At 42.8% G+C, this 13,151-nt stretch overlaps 1 long non-coding RNA gene across 1 annotated transcript in view; it reads right to left on the bottom strand.

Annotated features, from left to right (window-relative positions):
• Positions 1-1,388: 1,388 nt before the first annotated feature.
• The window catches only part of LOC110204952 (uncharacterized), a 28,364-nt gene continuing 16,601 nt past the window's right edge, over positions 1,389-13,151 (bottom strand). Inside the window, exon 2 of the long non-coding RNA XR_013485828.1 lies at positions 1,389-2,980. This is a non-coding gene — a long non-coding RNA (uncharacterized LOC110204952). The remainder of the gene's footprint in view (positions 2,981-13,151) is intronic.

The raw sequence follows: 13,151 nt of genomic DNA, 5'->3' as shown, positions 1-13,151 counted from the left end.
AGTCAGCTTCCAGAAGGAATAACTGTTTTTAAGCTCAAGAAAAGCATCAACTTTGCCTTGTAGAAACAAGTTCCAGCCCACATGTATTATGTATGTGCGTACTATCAGACAGACCAGAGAAAGCTGGGGAGCCTGGAATGTGCGTGAGGAGTTTGGAATGTCTGTGTAGTGTCAGTTAAACTGGTTTTTCCTGTTTGTTGCCATCTAAGGGATGTGTGGATGAGTCCGAAAGAAAGCAGTAGAGATGAATGTTGGGAGAGCAAGGATGAGGATGATGAGAAAGATTTTTAAGCATCCTGGCAGTTTCTACACTAGCTTCAGCCTCTGAATCCTAAATGGGCATACAATGTTAGCATAAGTGGTCATGGCCACAGATTGTACCCTTAACACAGAACCCATAGCAGCCCTGCAAATTCACACCATTGGTTAGTGGAAAAATGATTCTTAAAGGCGCTGGGTCACAGAGCTGGCCCTACTCCAAACTGTGTAGTAAATAAAGATAACATAAATCAGATAAGATGTGATCTCTTGCCATATCTCCCATTCCTAGGAGCTTCTAATGCAGTTAGAGAAACAGGTTGAAGCCTTCCAAAAGGAGGCAACCAGGATGGCCAGGGACAGGCAACCCTGCCATATGAGAATTGACTGAAGGAATGAGAGTTCTTTAGCCTGAAGAAGAGATTCAGGGTAATCCTAATGGCTACCTTCGGGTATTTGCAGGGCTTTCATTCTGAAGAGAGACTAGACTTGTTCTTATAGCATGCAGTATGAAGAACCAGGAATGAGAGGTGGAAGCTGCAGACAGGTAGATTTAGACTTGATAGACTAATAATAACTTGATAATAACAGACTTGGTAGAATAATAATAATATCACTTTAAGATTTTCAAAGCACTTAACAAATATCTCATGTTAGCCTCACAACAACCCTTGGAGGTAAGTGCTATTATTATACTCAGTTTACAGATGAGGAAACTGAAGCAGATAGAAATGGAGTGACTTGCCCACTGTCAGCTTGTAATTATCTAAGGCTGGATTTGAACTGAAGTCTTCCTGACCACAAATCCACCACTGTATCCCCTGGGCCACTTAGCTATAAGGAAAAGCCTTTAGAAGAGATGTTCAGAAGTGGAATGGTCCACTTCCCCAAGGTTGTTGGGTTCCCCATCACTAGTCACTGTTAAGTTGGGACTGAATGAATGTTTCTCAGAAGTGTTGTTGAGGAAAAATTCCCACGTGGGTAGCAATTGGACTGGATGACCTTGGAGCTCTTATTCAACTTGGATATCCTATGAATCTTAGAGTAGAGTACCCTGACAAACCTCTGTTAAGTCCCACCTGGCTACTGGTTAGCTTATTGGGCAACGCTAGGGTATTTGAATTTAAAAGTGAAGAGTCAATCAATTAGTAATTATTAAATGCCTACTACATGTCTCATACATATCTGGGGGGACAAAGACAAAATTTAAACAGTACTTGCACTCAAGAAACTTAAATTCTATTTGGGGAGACTACAAATACATATCTACTGTAGGTATTTACAAAAGGAAATGATTTTGTCGGGAGGTCACCAGCAGCTAGAGGGATTAGGAAAGGTTTCCTATAAAAGGTAGGACATGAACTGACAGTTGAATGAGATTAGGGATTCTCCAGGACAGTGGGGAAGAGGAAGTGTATTTCAGGTAAGGGGGAGATGGAGTGTCCACTGTGAGCCAATAGATCAGTACAGCTAGACTGTAGAGTACTTGGAATGAAGTAAGTTGTTGGAAGACTAGAAAGTCTTCCAACTAGTTTGGGGAAGGGCTTTACAAGTCAACAGCATTTTATATTGGATCTGTAAGTGACCATGCCATGGTCAGCCCTGTGCTTTAAGAAACTTCCTTTGGAAGCCGAAGTATCATGGATGGGGTAGGGAGTGACTTTCGGAAGGGGGAGCAAGTAGAAAACCATTGTTATGATTAAGGCACCAGATGAGCACTGTTAGGCTGGCATTGGTGTGCTGGCTGGCTAGGTGGAGGAAAGGGGATTCAAGAGTAACTATCACATCAATGGGGCATTTCTTGTCTTAAAATATAATCATTTATGTGAAGTTGTATGGTCCTTGTCATGTCCAGCACCTGCCAATTATTTTCTAGAAGAATTACCACTATATTGATTGGTAATCCACTTCCATGGTGTCTACAGATCTTTGGCCTCTCTCATGACTTATTCCTGATCTTTGTTGTCCAAGAGAAATCTCACCTTCCTCACCAATTCTCACCAGGTGTCAAAGTATTTATTGATTTAATTTGGATAGTCTCATCAAATTCTCCATAGACTTAACTCTTCAACCTCTGCAACAGGTGTTGGCGCATCAGTTAAAGTCACGTTCATGTCAATCTTTCTGTACAAACTTATCATGAGTATTTTAATACGACCAAATGTTCCCTATGAACTGTTTGTCATTGACTTTGTGCTCTCATTAACACCAATTCCATCAATGCTCCATCTGTTTCTCCAAGGACAGTCTGTGAGCATCCTTTCATTTAGCAGCAACTTCTTCCTTCTGGTTTTATTCATAACACTAATGTCAAAATTGATACAATTCAGCTCCTCCGGTAGTCTGTCTATTCAAAGGACAAGGAGGTCACATCAAGCAGCAGCCATGTTAGTTTATAGAGAGTCTAAAGGTGGTTTTATCATAGCCTTGGTCCCTTTTCTGCCATCTTCCCGCCACTGGCTGCATGATAAGGAGTGCCATTTTGTATTTTCCTTTGTTGTCTGGGTTACCATGGTCAAAAAACTCATCACCAAATGGTCCAGCAGTGAGCCTCTCTGTCCTTAGCTAGGCTGATCCTCAGAAAGCAGAGTTGCTTTGTTACTGGGACCATACCTGAAGCCTTTCTAGCATGGCAGAACCTGTCAGAGCTTGAGCTCCATTTACATATCCTTTGAGAACCAAGGGTCATCTCCATCCCAGGATGAAGTTTCAGAGTAGGACTCTGTGGAGGAAAAAAGGCATATGTGTATAAATGTTGTCATACCGAGATATTGTCATGTAACAAGAATGAGCTACAGCAGATTGGTGCCCCTGAGATATTAAAAGAACCAGAGGAAATTTTCCAGCCCACTGAGTGGATCCTCCAAGGAGTATTTACGGGAAGACGCTGACAAGAACCATACAGAATGGCGAAATGTGGGGCAGTTGCTATTTGCATGGGTGGAGGAAGTACTACATCAATAAGGTCAAGAGTCCATCAAAGTATTATAAATATTAATCCTGTGAGAAAGCAACCTATAAATACTTGTAGATCATGATTCCTAAATTTTAGACTAAGGTCCTGGGGGGTGAGAGATCCATAAATGACAATAATAATAATAATAAGCATAAGCTAACATTTATATGGCACTCACTACATGTTCACTGTGCTAAGTGCTTTATAATTATCTCATTTTATCCTCACAACAATCCTTTGGGATAGGTGCAATTGTTATCTATTTTACATATCAGGAAACTGAGGCAGAGGTTCAATGACTTGTCCAGGGTCACACAGCTAGTAATATATAAGGCCAGATTTGAATTCTGACCTTCCTGACTTCAGGGCACTCTATTCACTGTGACATCTAGCTTGCCATCACCCTAAGTACTGCCATTTTGGTCTTTATTTAGCTACAACAACAACAACAAAAATAAAACCACTGCCATTAGGGAATTTGTGAAATTTATTGACAACCGAGGAGGAGGTCCATGAAATTGTGTGACATCAGAAAAGGCTCCTCAAACTTGACAGGGCTGGGAACCATTGATCTCTGTGCTACTCTTCAGATCACCAGGGCTACAGAACCGCTCTAAACGTGCGGCAGAGCTCACAGGCAAAAGGGATACAGGTAATGTGTCTTATTTTCAACAAGGCTTTGACTCTGTCTCACAGAATGTTCTCCTCAACACGCTGAAAAGTATGATCTTGAAGATACTTTGTCAGATAGTGTTTCTAGGGTTGTTCAACTGCATACATTTCCATTAAGTAGAAATGAGCGTGACTCCCTCTCTTTTCCACCTTAAACACTTATGAAAGACTGCTATTTTTTACAGAATTCTGTTATTGCTTCAGCTTCCAAGACAGAGTCGTCTCCTGGTTTTGTTCCTGCTTCTCTGAGTGCTCCTTCTTGGTGTTCTCTGGTATTTCCTCTCTCCTTTATATATAGGCATCTTCCAGGCTCTAATATATCCTCTCCCTTTTCTTATATTATCTGCTCTGGCAATAAATGTTTGTTGAATCAAATTGAATTGGTCTTTCCCACTATCAACGGACTGTTTCAAGATGCCATATCTATCCCACATTTTCCATCATGTTTGTATGACAGTTCATCTAGATGCTGTTATTTGCAATTATGCTGATATTTACATCGTATGCTTCTTACTCGTCCGTGTATTATATTTACAAGGCATGAGTGCCTGACTGGGTCACATAGGAACAAGCAAAGGTATTAAGTACACTAAACAGATCTTGATTTAAAAGACTTTGTACTGCATATAGATTGTATTTGTGTAAACGATCCTCACATGAAGTCATAGCAGAGAACATCTTAGATAAAAGGGTTTTTTTTAATCATTCAGTAAAAATGGAACTAAAGCCACCAAAATTTTAGATTTTACTTGGAACAACTTGAAGAACTGTGTTCTAGAACAGCTTTTGCTATATTACTAGCTGGGTGACCATGAGCAAATCACTTAACCTCTCTGAACTTTATCTTTTCTTACTTATAAAAGGCTGCTAATAATATTTGTAGTTTCTCAAGGGTTATAATGAGGGTAAGAGTGATAATGCAAGGAATATGACTGCTGTAAGAAATGCTGTATGTGATGAATACAGAGAAGCATAGAAAGATCAATATGGACTGATGCAGAGTGAATTAAGCAGAGCCAAGAAAACAATATACACAATACTACAACAATGTGATTGGAAAGAACTACTCATCAAAAAAAATCAAAACCAAATGTAACAAAAATAAAAATCAAGCATGACTAGAATATAGAGATATGAGAGGACACCTGCAACCCACCCCGTTGTGGAGGTGGGAGATCCACAGGGTTACACAGTATAAGTGTTTTCTAACTTTTTCAGCGTATGGATCAGTTGCGATTTCTTTCCTCTTTAACTCTGGATGTGGAGGAATACTGGGGATAACAACTATGATGGTATAAAAAACAGAAGACATACATAAAAACTTATTTAAAAAAAAGTTTTGCTGTAACGAGGACCCAGTTGAAATTAGGTAATATGAATTTGGAGTGGGCCCACTCAGCACAGTTACATTCAGAGCAAGGTATGTGGTTGATGTGAGTCATGCAAGGTTGGGGATTTGGCTAGGCACAGGAAGGCTAAGACAAGCAGATTCGAGGGTAAGTGATAGAATGGAGTTGGTTCGTCCAGGGGTCCTAGTAGGGAAGGGAGGAGAGTGTAGCCAGTGCAGGGCTGCTGGTCTGGGTGGAGGGACAGAGAGGACAAAGAATGAGGTTAGGGGTCATAAAGGATCATAAGGAAAGGTGGAATGAAAAAAGATTGTGACCAGACAAGAGAGTTCAGAGTTCAGAACAAGGAAGTATCCTGTAGCCTCATTAATAACTGCATTATTTCTCTCCGGTCCAAGGCTCTAGTGAACTTCCCAGAGACTCCCAACGAAGCCATAAAACCCAATGCTGCCTCCATAGCCCTGGCCTTCTTTCCAGGGCCGGATTCCCTGGGATCCCGCCGATGCAAGCCTGATGCAAACTTGCTGCCTGGGTCTGAATAAGACGCAACTTCACCGGGAGATTCCAGATTTCTCTTTCCATAAACAATAACCCATCCACTTAGTTTTATTCAAAAAACAAAAACTGCTGCCATTTGCAGACCTTCCAACTCTTATTGGACCCATGTTCTCGAGGAGCAAACTGAGGCAGGGGGAGGAGGCTCGGGGCTCGGATTCCGAGTCTGAGGCCTCCGGTCCAGCGCAGAGATACAGGCATGAGGGTGCCTGGTCAGAACCTCCAGCCCACAGTTACCCTGAGCCGGACAACCGGAGGGCATCGCGTGGGGTGGGCCCCAGCCCCGGGCTGGGTGGCCTCTGGTCAGACCCGCGGCCCGTGCCCCAGCCAAGGCACGCTGGACTCGGAGGGAAGCCGGCCCGGAGAGGGGGCTGGAGGGGTGGGGGGAGAGAGGAGGTGCTGGGGCCGGGGGGGGCGAGCGGAGGCGGGGCTTCGCGCGCAGAGCTGCAGCAGATTGGCTGGAGTGCCTCTGGGCCGACCTCCTGGCCACCTTCTTTATACATATTGATGACGTGCTCCGGGGAGCACATTGATTATTCATGAGATTTCGCGGGCTCCTCCGGGTCACATGTTATTTTTTCGCGTGAAAACCATTTGTCCGATAGCACGGCTACAGGGGCGGGGGCGGGACCGGGAGGCGGAGGGACGTGACCAAGGGAGCCCCCAGAAGCGGACTCTGGGGGTGTGGAGCGACGGAGTGGTGGCGGCTCCGATGAAAGAGGAATAAAGAAAAGAGAAGAGGGGAGGAGGGAGAGAGAATGGGAATGTTGGCGCGTGCGCAGTGAGCAGGCGAGGGGCCCCGTGGCTCCGGCGGGCGGGGGTGGAGAAGGTCGAATCTTCGTTCCATCTGCATTTATTTAGCGCCTGTTGTTTGTGGCCTAGCCTTCTGAGCGCGGATGAGGCCCCCACCTCGAGGAAGAACGGTGGGGCCATCCCTAGTGGAGAGCAGAAGGGAGGTCCTTACCAGGGGGCTATAACCTGGAGGGGGGTGTCGGGGTGGGGCCGAGGACAGCTCTTCCTCTCCCCGCCCCGTTTCCACGTGTGTGCATTGAAATGAGTCAGACAAGTTAAATGGCTCTGCTTGGCTACCAGGCTTGGCAGGTTTAGGGCAGGAAGGGCCGAGGAGGCTTCCAGGGCCAGCATCCTCATTTTAGAGATAAGAGAGCAGCCCTGGGCCCAGAAAGGTGAGTGACTTGCCCAGGGTCATACAGCTAAGTAAACAATAAACAGGGCCAGGATTCCAAGGGAAGGCTTGTTCCCTGAACTCCAAATCCCGCCCCCTTCCCGCTGGACCACAGTGCCAGGGTCTCCGACCCAAAAGCAAAACAAAACCTTTTATGACCAGACAAAAGATAGAGAGGTTCACAGTAGGTAAAATGAATATTTTTGGTCACATAAACTTAAAATTTTTGCCCAAATAAAACCAATGCAGTCAAAATTAGAAGGAAAACAGGAAAGTAGGAAAAAATTGATGGCAAGTTTCTCTGATAAAGGCCTCATTCTCAAATACATAAGGAACTGAGCCAAATTATAAAAATGAGAGCCATTCCCCCAATTGATAAATGGTCAACGGATATAAACAGGCAGTTTTCAGAAGAAAAAAGTCAAAGCAATAGTAACATGAAAAAATGCTCTAAATCATTACTAATTAGAGAAATATAAGTTAAAACAATTCTGAGATACCACCTTATAGTATCTAATTGGCTAACATGACAGAAAAGGAAAATGATAAACACTAGAGGGGACGTAGAAAAATTGCAACACTAGTTCACTGTTGAAGGCGTTGTGATCTAGTGCAACCGTTCTGGCCAACGATTTGGAGCTGAGCCCGAAGGCCTTTAAAACTTCATACCCTTTGACTCGGCACTACCACTACTAGTTTTGTATCCCAGAGATATCAAAGAAAAGGGAGAAGGACCTATCTGTACAAAAATATTTATAGCAACTTTTTTTTGTAACAAAGAATTGGAAATTGAGGGGATGCTCTTCAGTTGGGGAATAGCTAAACAGGTTGCAGTGTACGACTGTGATAGAATACTACTGTGTTATAAGAAATGGCAAGGGAGGTGGTTTCAGAAAAACCTAGGAAGACCACATGAATTCACGCAAAGTAAAGTGAACAGAGCCAGGAGATCACTGTGCACAGTAATCGCAATATTGTAAGGGTGATCAACTGTGAAAAACTTAGCTACTCTAATCAAGACAGTGATCCACGACAATTCCAAAAGACCTATGATGGAAGTGCTATGTTCCTCCAGGGAGAGAACTGATGAACTCTTGAGTACTGACCAAGGTATAATTGATATATTGCTAGCCTTCTCAATGGGTGGGGGAGGGGTAGGAAGGAGGACAAAATTTGGAACTCAAAATTTTTTAAAAAGGAATATTAAAAATAAATTTGAAATTGTTTTAAAAATAAAAAGTACAAAAAAATTCTTATTTACAATTCAGCGCTCCTTTTTCTTTTAATGTTGAGAAAGCAAAAAGTGACATTCAAATAGAACTTGTGAAAATTCAGTGCAACACAGCACGCGAGTGAAGCTAGTGTTCCAGATTTTTACTCTTACTCGCCAAAACGTTTGGTTAAAATGGGTATGTCTGCTGTAAGAATCTTAGCAATGTTTGGTAGGACCTACCTAGGGGAGTTGTTATTTTCACTCCTGAAGACTATCACAGAGGGTGACTTTAACAAATGAGCGTTTATCATCCATACTGCAAACTGTGTTATTATCACAAAAGCTTATTAGACTTACTATTGATAAAATAGTTTCTGGTAAAAGAGGCCAAGTTTCTAGCAAACAAATTAATTTTGAATCTTCTTGTAGTGATATATTGTGTAATGATTTTGAATATTTGATATAAAACACAAAATTGTATGCTTTTTATAATTCCTATGTGATATGTATATAATATGTGTAAGTATATAATATATGTATATGATGTATATAATATAAGAATACACAAAAATTGAAAACAAATACAATACAACAAAAACAAATACAATAATAATGTTTTCTACATATTAGTTACAGCTAGTTCCTATCTGATTTTAATGTGTTGATGTATTAATAAAAAAAAGAAATGGTGTTTTCTAAGTCAATAAATATATGACCTGCGGAGATCCTTATTTTATGGTTTAGCAGACCTGGGTTGTATTTGAATTTGACATCTCTGGTCTATAACATCATGGTTTCTTCACAGTTCGTATTTTCACTGACAATTTGGAAAGGTAGGAGGCCCTGAACACATCATACAGCAGTATGGTGTGTTTCTTCATTTGTATAACAAATAATGCTATTTTAAATCCTTGTTGGTCAGAAGTTTCTCTGCCCTGATGGCAGGTGGCTAGGATTAATGTTGTCGCAGAGAGCCTTCCTGACCAATTGCCTGATCCTGTTCTGTAATAAAGATCAGCTACTGTCAGTCATACCCTCATCCCTAGAAGTCATATTCTGTACCCAACACTAGAGGATGTGCTGGGGCAGTGGCGTGCTGGTGAATGTTTTAAAATTACTATTCATCGTTCACTTTTTCTCCAACACTTTCTTCAGTCTAGACAATTAACAAAGCAATAAATCAGCCTGATTGGTAGTGTTTCTCTGGGGTATAAATGCTCATACTGACAACTGAACCATTAGTTCTCATCAGCCAGTTTGAGCTTGATCCAACCCACCCCTGTTCTCGGGGGCCCCAAGTTCTCTGTGGCTTCTTGACATTTACTAGCTTGGGCAAGCACTTAACCCAGACTGCCTCATCAAAAAGAAAAAAAAAAGTATATGATGGGGTATAAAATGTAAGGTGAATGGAAAGGTAGGAGGGAGCTAGGTGACGCAGGGCTTTGAATGCCAGAGGATTTTGTATCTGATCCCAGAAAGCTAGGAGCCACTGGAGTTTATTGAGTAAGGGTGTGACATGGCTGTGCCTGAATTTTAGGAAAATCCCTTTGGAGGCTGATTGGATGATAGATTGGAGTGGGGAGAGACTGGAGGGAGGCAGACCCACCAGCAGGCTATTGCAGTGGTCTGAGTGCAAGGTGATGCGGGTCTGCACTAGAGTGGGGGCAGTGTCAGAGGAGAGAAGGAAGCATATCTGAGAGATGTTGAAAAGATGGAAGTGGCAAGAGATTAGATGTAGGGGATGAGAGATAGTGAGGAGTCCAGGATGACTCCTAGGGTTGGGAGTCTGAGGGACTGGGAGGATGCCCTGTGGCTGCTCTAGAAAAGAACAGGGAAGTTTTGGAAGGGGGTAGGATTTAGGAGGAAAGACAGTGAGTTCTGACATGCTGAGTTTAGCCAGTGCTTCAATGCTGCCAACTTGCTTAGATCTGTCAGTTCAGATCAGCACCTTCTTTGCAATTATAATCTCAGAGAGGTGCCTAGAGCACTGAGAGTTTGAATTGCCCAGGGTTGCCCAGCTGGTATATGTCAGAGTAGGGTTTGACCCAAATCTTGCTAATTCCCAAGCCAGCTCTATCCACTACATCACCCTGACTCCCAAGCACATCTCATTTTTACTATATTATTCGCTCCCCTATTTCAACCCTTGTCTGATTTGTATTTTCAGGTATGCAACATAATGGAATGTTTTGTGTCTTTGCTTACGGCATGAACCTTTGTAGGCACAGGGTGAAGAGCCAGTAGAAAGTAGCACACGGAGGACCAGTATTGGTATCAGTACTTAGAGAATGCTAGGAATTAGCAACAGGGTAAACAATCACAGACATCAGAAAGATCTATCAGAAGAGCCTGGGGACAAAGGCAGCTTAACTCAAGAGGCTGGAGGACAAGAACTAACTGGGAAGGAAACAGAAAGGACAACAGTAAGCAGGCACCTCTCCCTGCCTCAGTGCTGGACCAGCCCCTGGGCCACCTACCCTATTCCTTTCCTTGGCTCTGGTTTCCATCGCTTTTCTACTGTCCACTTTTCTCTGTGCCCTTTGGAAAGCTCCATTTTAAAACCAATTCTTCATCTCATATCTCTTCCTCTCACGTCCCTTCTACCTTCTGGCGCTTTCTGAAACATAGCCTTCTTTGGAAGACACTGTTAACACCTGGAACCCTCTCCAAAGTGGGCTAGCTGCCCCATCTCTTCTCCCTCTTGACACACAGGGACACGTGAAAGACTTGGCATATTTCTTGCTTCCCAGGGAGACCCTTGTTTGTAGAACAGGAAGGATCTCCTTGTTAAATTTCACTTTCATCTATGGACTTCCAGGTCACTCTCCTTCTTTCCCAGTAAGTTCCAATCCTTGGTTCACAACTGTCTTCACCCTCAATCCTGACCCCTTTTGCATCCTAACTTCCTCAGCCTCCTCAGCTCCCAAGCTCTCTGTCTCTATTCTATTTCAACCACACAAAAGAGTGTTCCTGAATTAGCCATTCCCAGGATTTCCACACCAGATCAACCGCATTTGCCTCAAGGACCTCATCACAAGTACCTCATCACAAAAAGCAATTGACAGAAAGAATCTGGACTCTGAATCAGAACACACTAGGTTCAGGTTTGGCCTCCACCACTCCCTCACCCGGGGTAAACTGTCTGACCTCTCTAATCTGCATCACCATATGTAACCTAAAGGATTATTACAAGGATCTACTAAGAAAACGTATGTGAAAGCAGCTGCTTTGTAACAGATTATGCAAACAGAACCAACATTGTAAATCTATTATTTGTCTTCTGCGATTCCTGTGGGGCAGGAGCTAATAATCCCTGTGAACCTGAACCAAGGCCTTCTGAGAGGAATAGGTAAGTAAGTAGTGATACCAAGAAGACCGGGGAAATGCAGGGCCTGAGAATCAATGGTTGATCTTAATGAGCACAAACATTGATACTTTGATGGATCAGTGATTTTATCAAGTGGGGATGTGCCTTCTGCTGATTACACTGGAGATCAAAATCCTTTCCTACTATCCTAGAATCACAGAGATTCTGAGTTAAATGGGATCTCAGAGGACATCTCATCTAACTTATGCCTACAACAGCAAGTGGTCAAGCAGACCTTCGGTGAAGGGACAGCCCACTTCCTCTGAAGGCAGGCCATTCCATATGGCATGGATCAGACGCCCTTCCTTATTCTGGTGGCATAATTCCAGTTTCTTTTTATAATAATAATAATAATAATAATAATAATAATAATAGCTAAAGTGTATATGGCAGATAGCAGGTTCCTTTCCCACCAGCTGCTCAGCTTGGTTATCACTCATGGACACCATGCTTTCCCCCAGGATAAGTTTATCACCAGAAATCTCATCATCATGAGATTTCAGCTTTGATAACAAGTGTTACCCAAGTATCCTCAGTTGCCTGTCCCTTGTGCTTGGAGCAAAAAAAAAAAACCCAAACAAAACTCTCCTAAAGCCTCTCTATTGTCCTTCCCCATTAGATTGTAGGGATAGCCACTTAGACAGAATATCCAGCACAAAGCTGTGATTTCAAGTCCAGCCTCAGACATTTGCTAGCTGTGTGACCCTGGGCAAATCACTTTACCCTGTTTGCCTCAGTTTCTTCATCTCTAAAATGAGCTGGAGAAGGAATGGCCCACCACTCCAGTATCTTTTTTCAGGAAAACCCCAAATGGGGTCATGAAGAGTCATACACCAAGAGTGAACAACAACAAATTAGATTGTAAGCTCCTTGAGGACAGGGATTATTTTTCTAATTTTTAGTTGAATTGCCAGTATTTAGCACAGTGCCTGGAACGTAGCAGAAGTTTGATAAATGTGTACTGAACATTGTTCTAAGGCAGACCATTCTATTTTGGGACAGTTCTAATAATTAGGAAGAATTTCCTGACTTCAAGCCTGTCTTTGCAAGCTTCCCCCAGCACTTGTGGTTTGGTCTGGTGGGCAGGGGCCAAACAGAACAAGGCCAGTCCCTCTTTGATTCATCTGATATGCTTTCAAACACTAGGAGGTAGCCATCAGGCATCCTTAGAGCTTGTCCCTTCAGGCTAAACATCCTCAGCTCCTTCCCCAGATGGTATAGAATTGAGTCCCTTCATCATTCTGGCTGCCCTCCTCTGGACACTGTCTAGTTCATGAGAATGATGACCAAGATATATATGGTACTCTTAAATTCTGCAAAGGGGTTTACATATATTGTAGGAATGAATGAATAAAAAAAATTTATTAAAACCTTACAAATGTCAAGCACTACTGTGAAGTCAGGAGTTCAAATCCAGCCTCAGATAACTTACTAGTTGTGTGACTCTGGGCAAGTCACTTAACCCTGATTGTCTCAAAAAAAAAAAGAAAAGAAAAGAAAAGGCAAGCACTAGAGATACAAATCTGGCTTCAGACACTATCCATGTGACCCTAGGCAAGTCACTTAACCCTGTTTGCCTCAGTTTCCTCATCTGAAAAATG

This window comes from Phascolarctos cinereus, unplaced genomic scaffold, assembly GCF_003287225.1.
Source record: "Phascolarctos cinereus isolate Bilbo 61053 unplaced genomic scaffold, phaCin_HiC Scaffold_4;HRSCAF=312, whole genome shotgun sequence".
NCBI classification, from domain to species: domain Eukaryota; kingdom Metazoa; phylum Chordata; class Mammalia; order Diprotodontia; family Phascolarctidae; genus Phascolarctos; species Phascolarctos cinereus.
The sequence above is the reverse complement of the archived record's forward strand: the minus strand, read 5'-3'. Positions and strand labels throughout refer to the sequence as shown.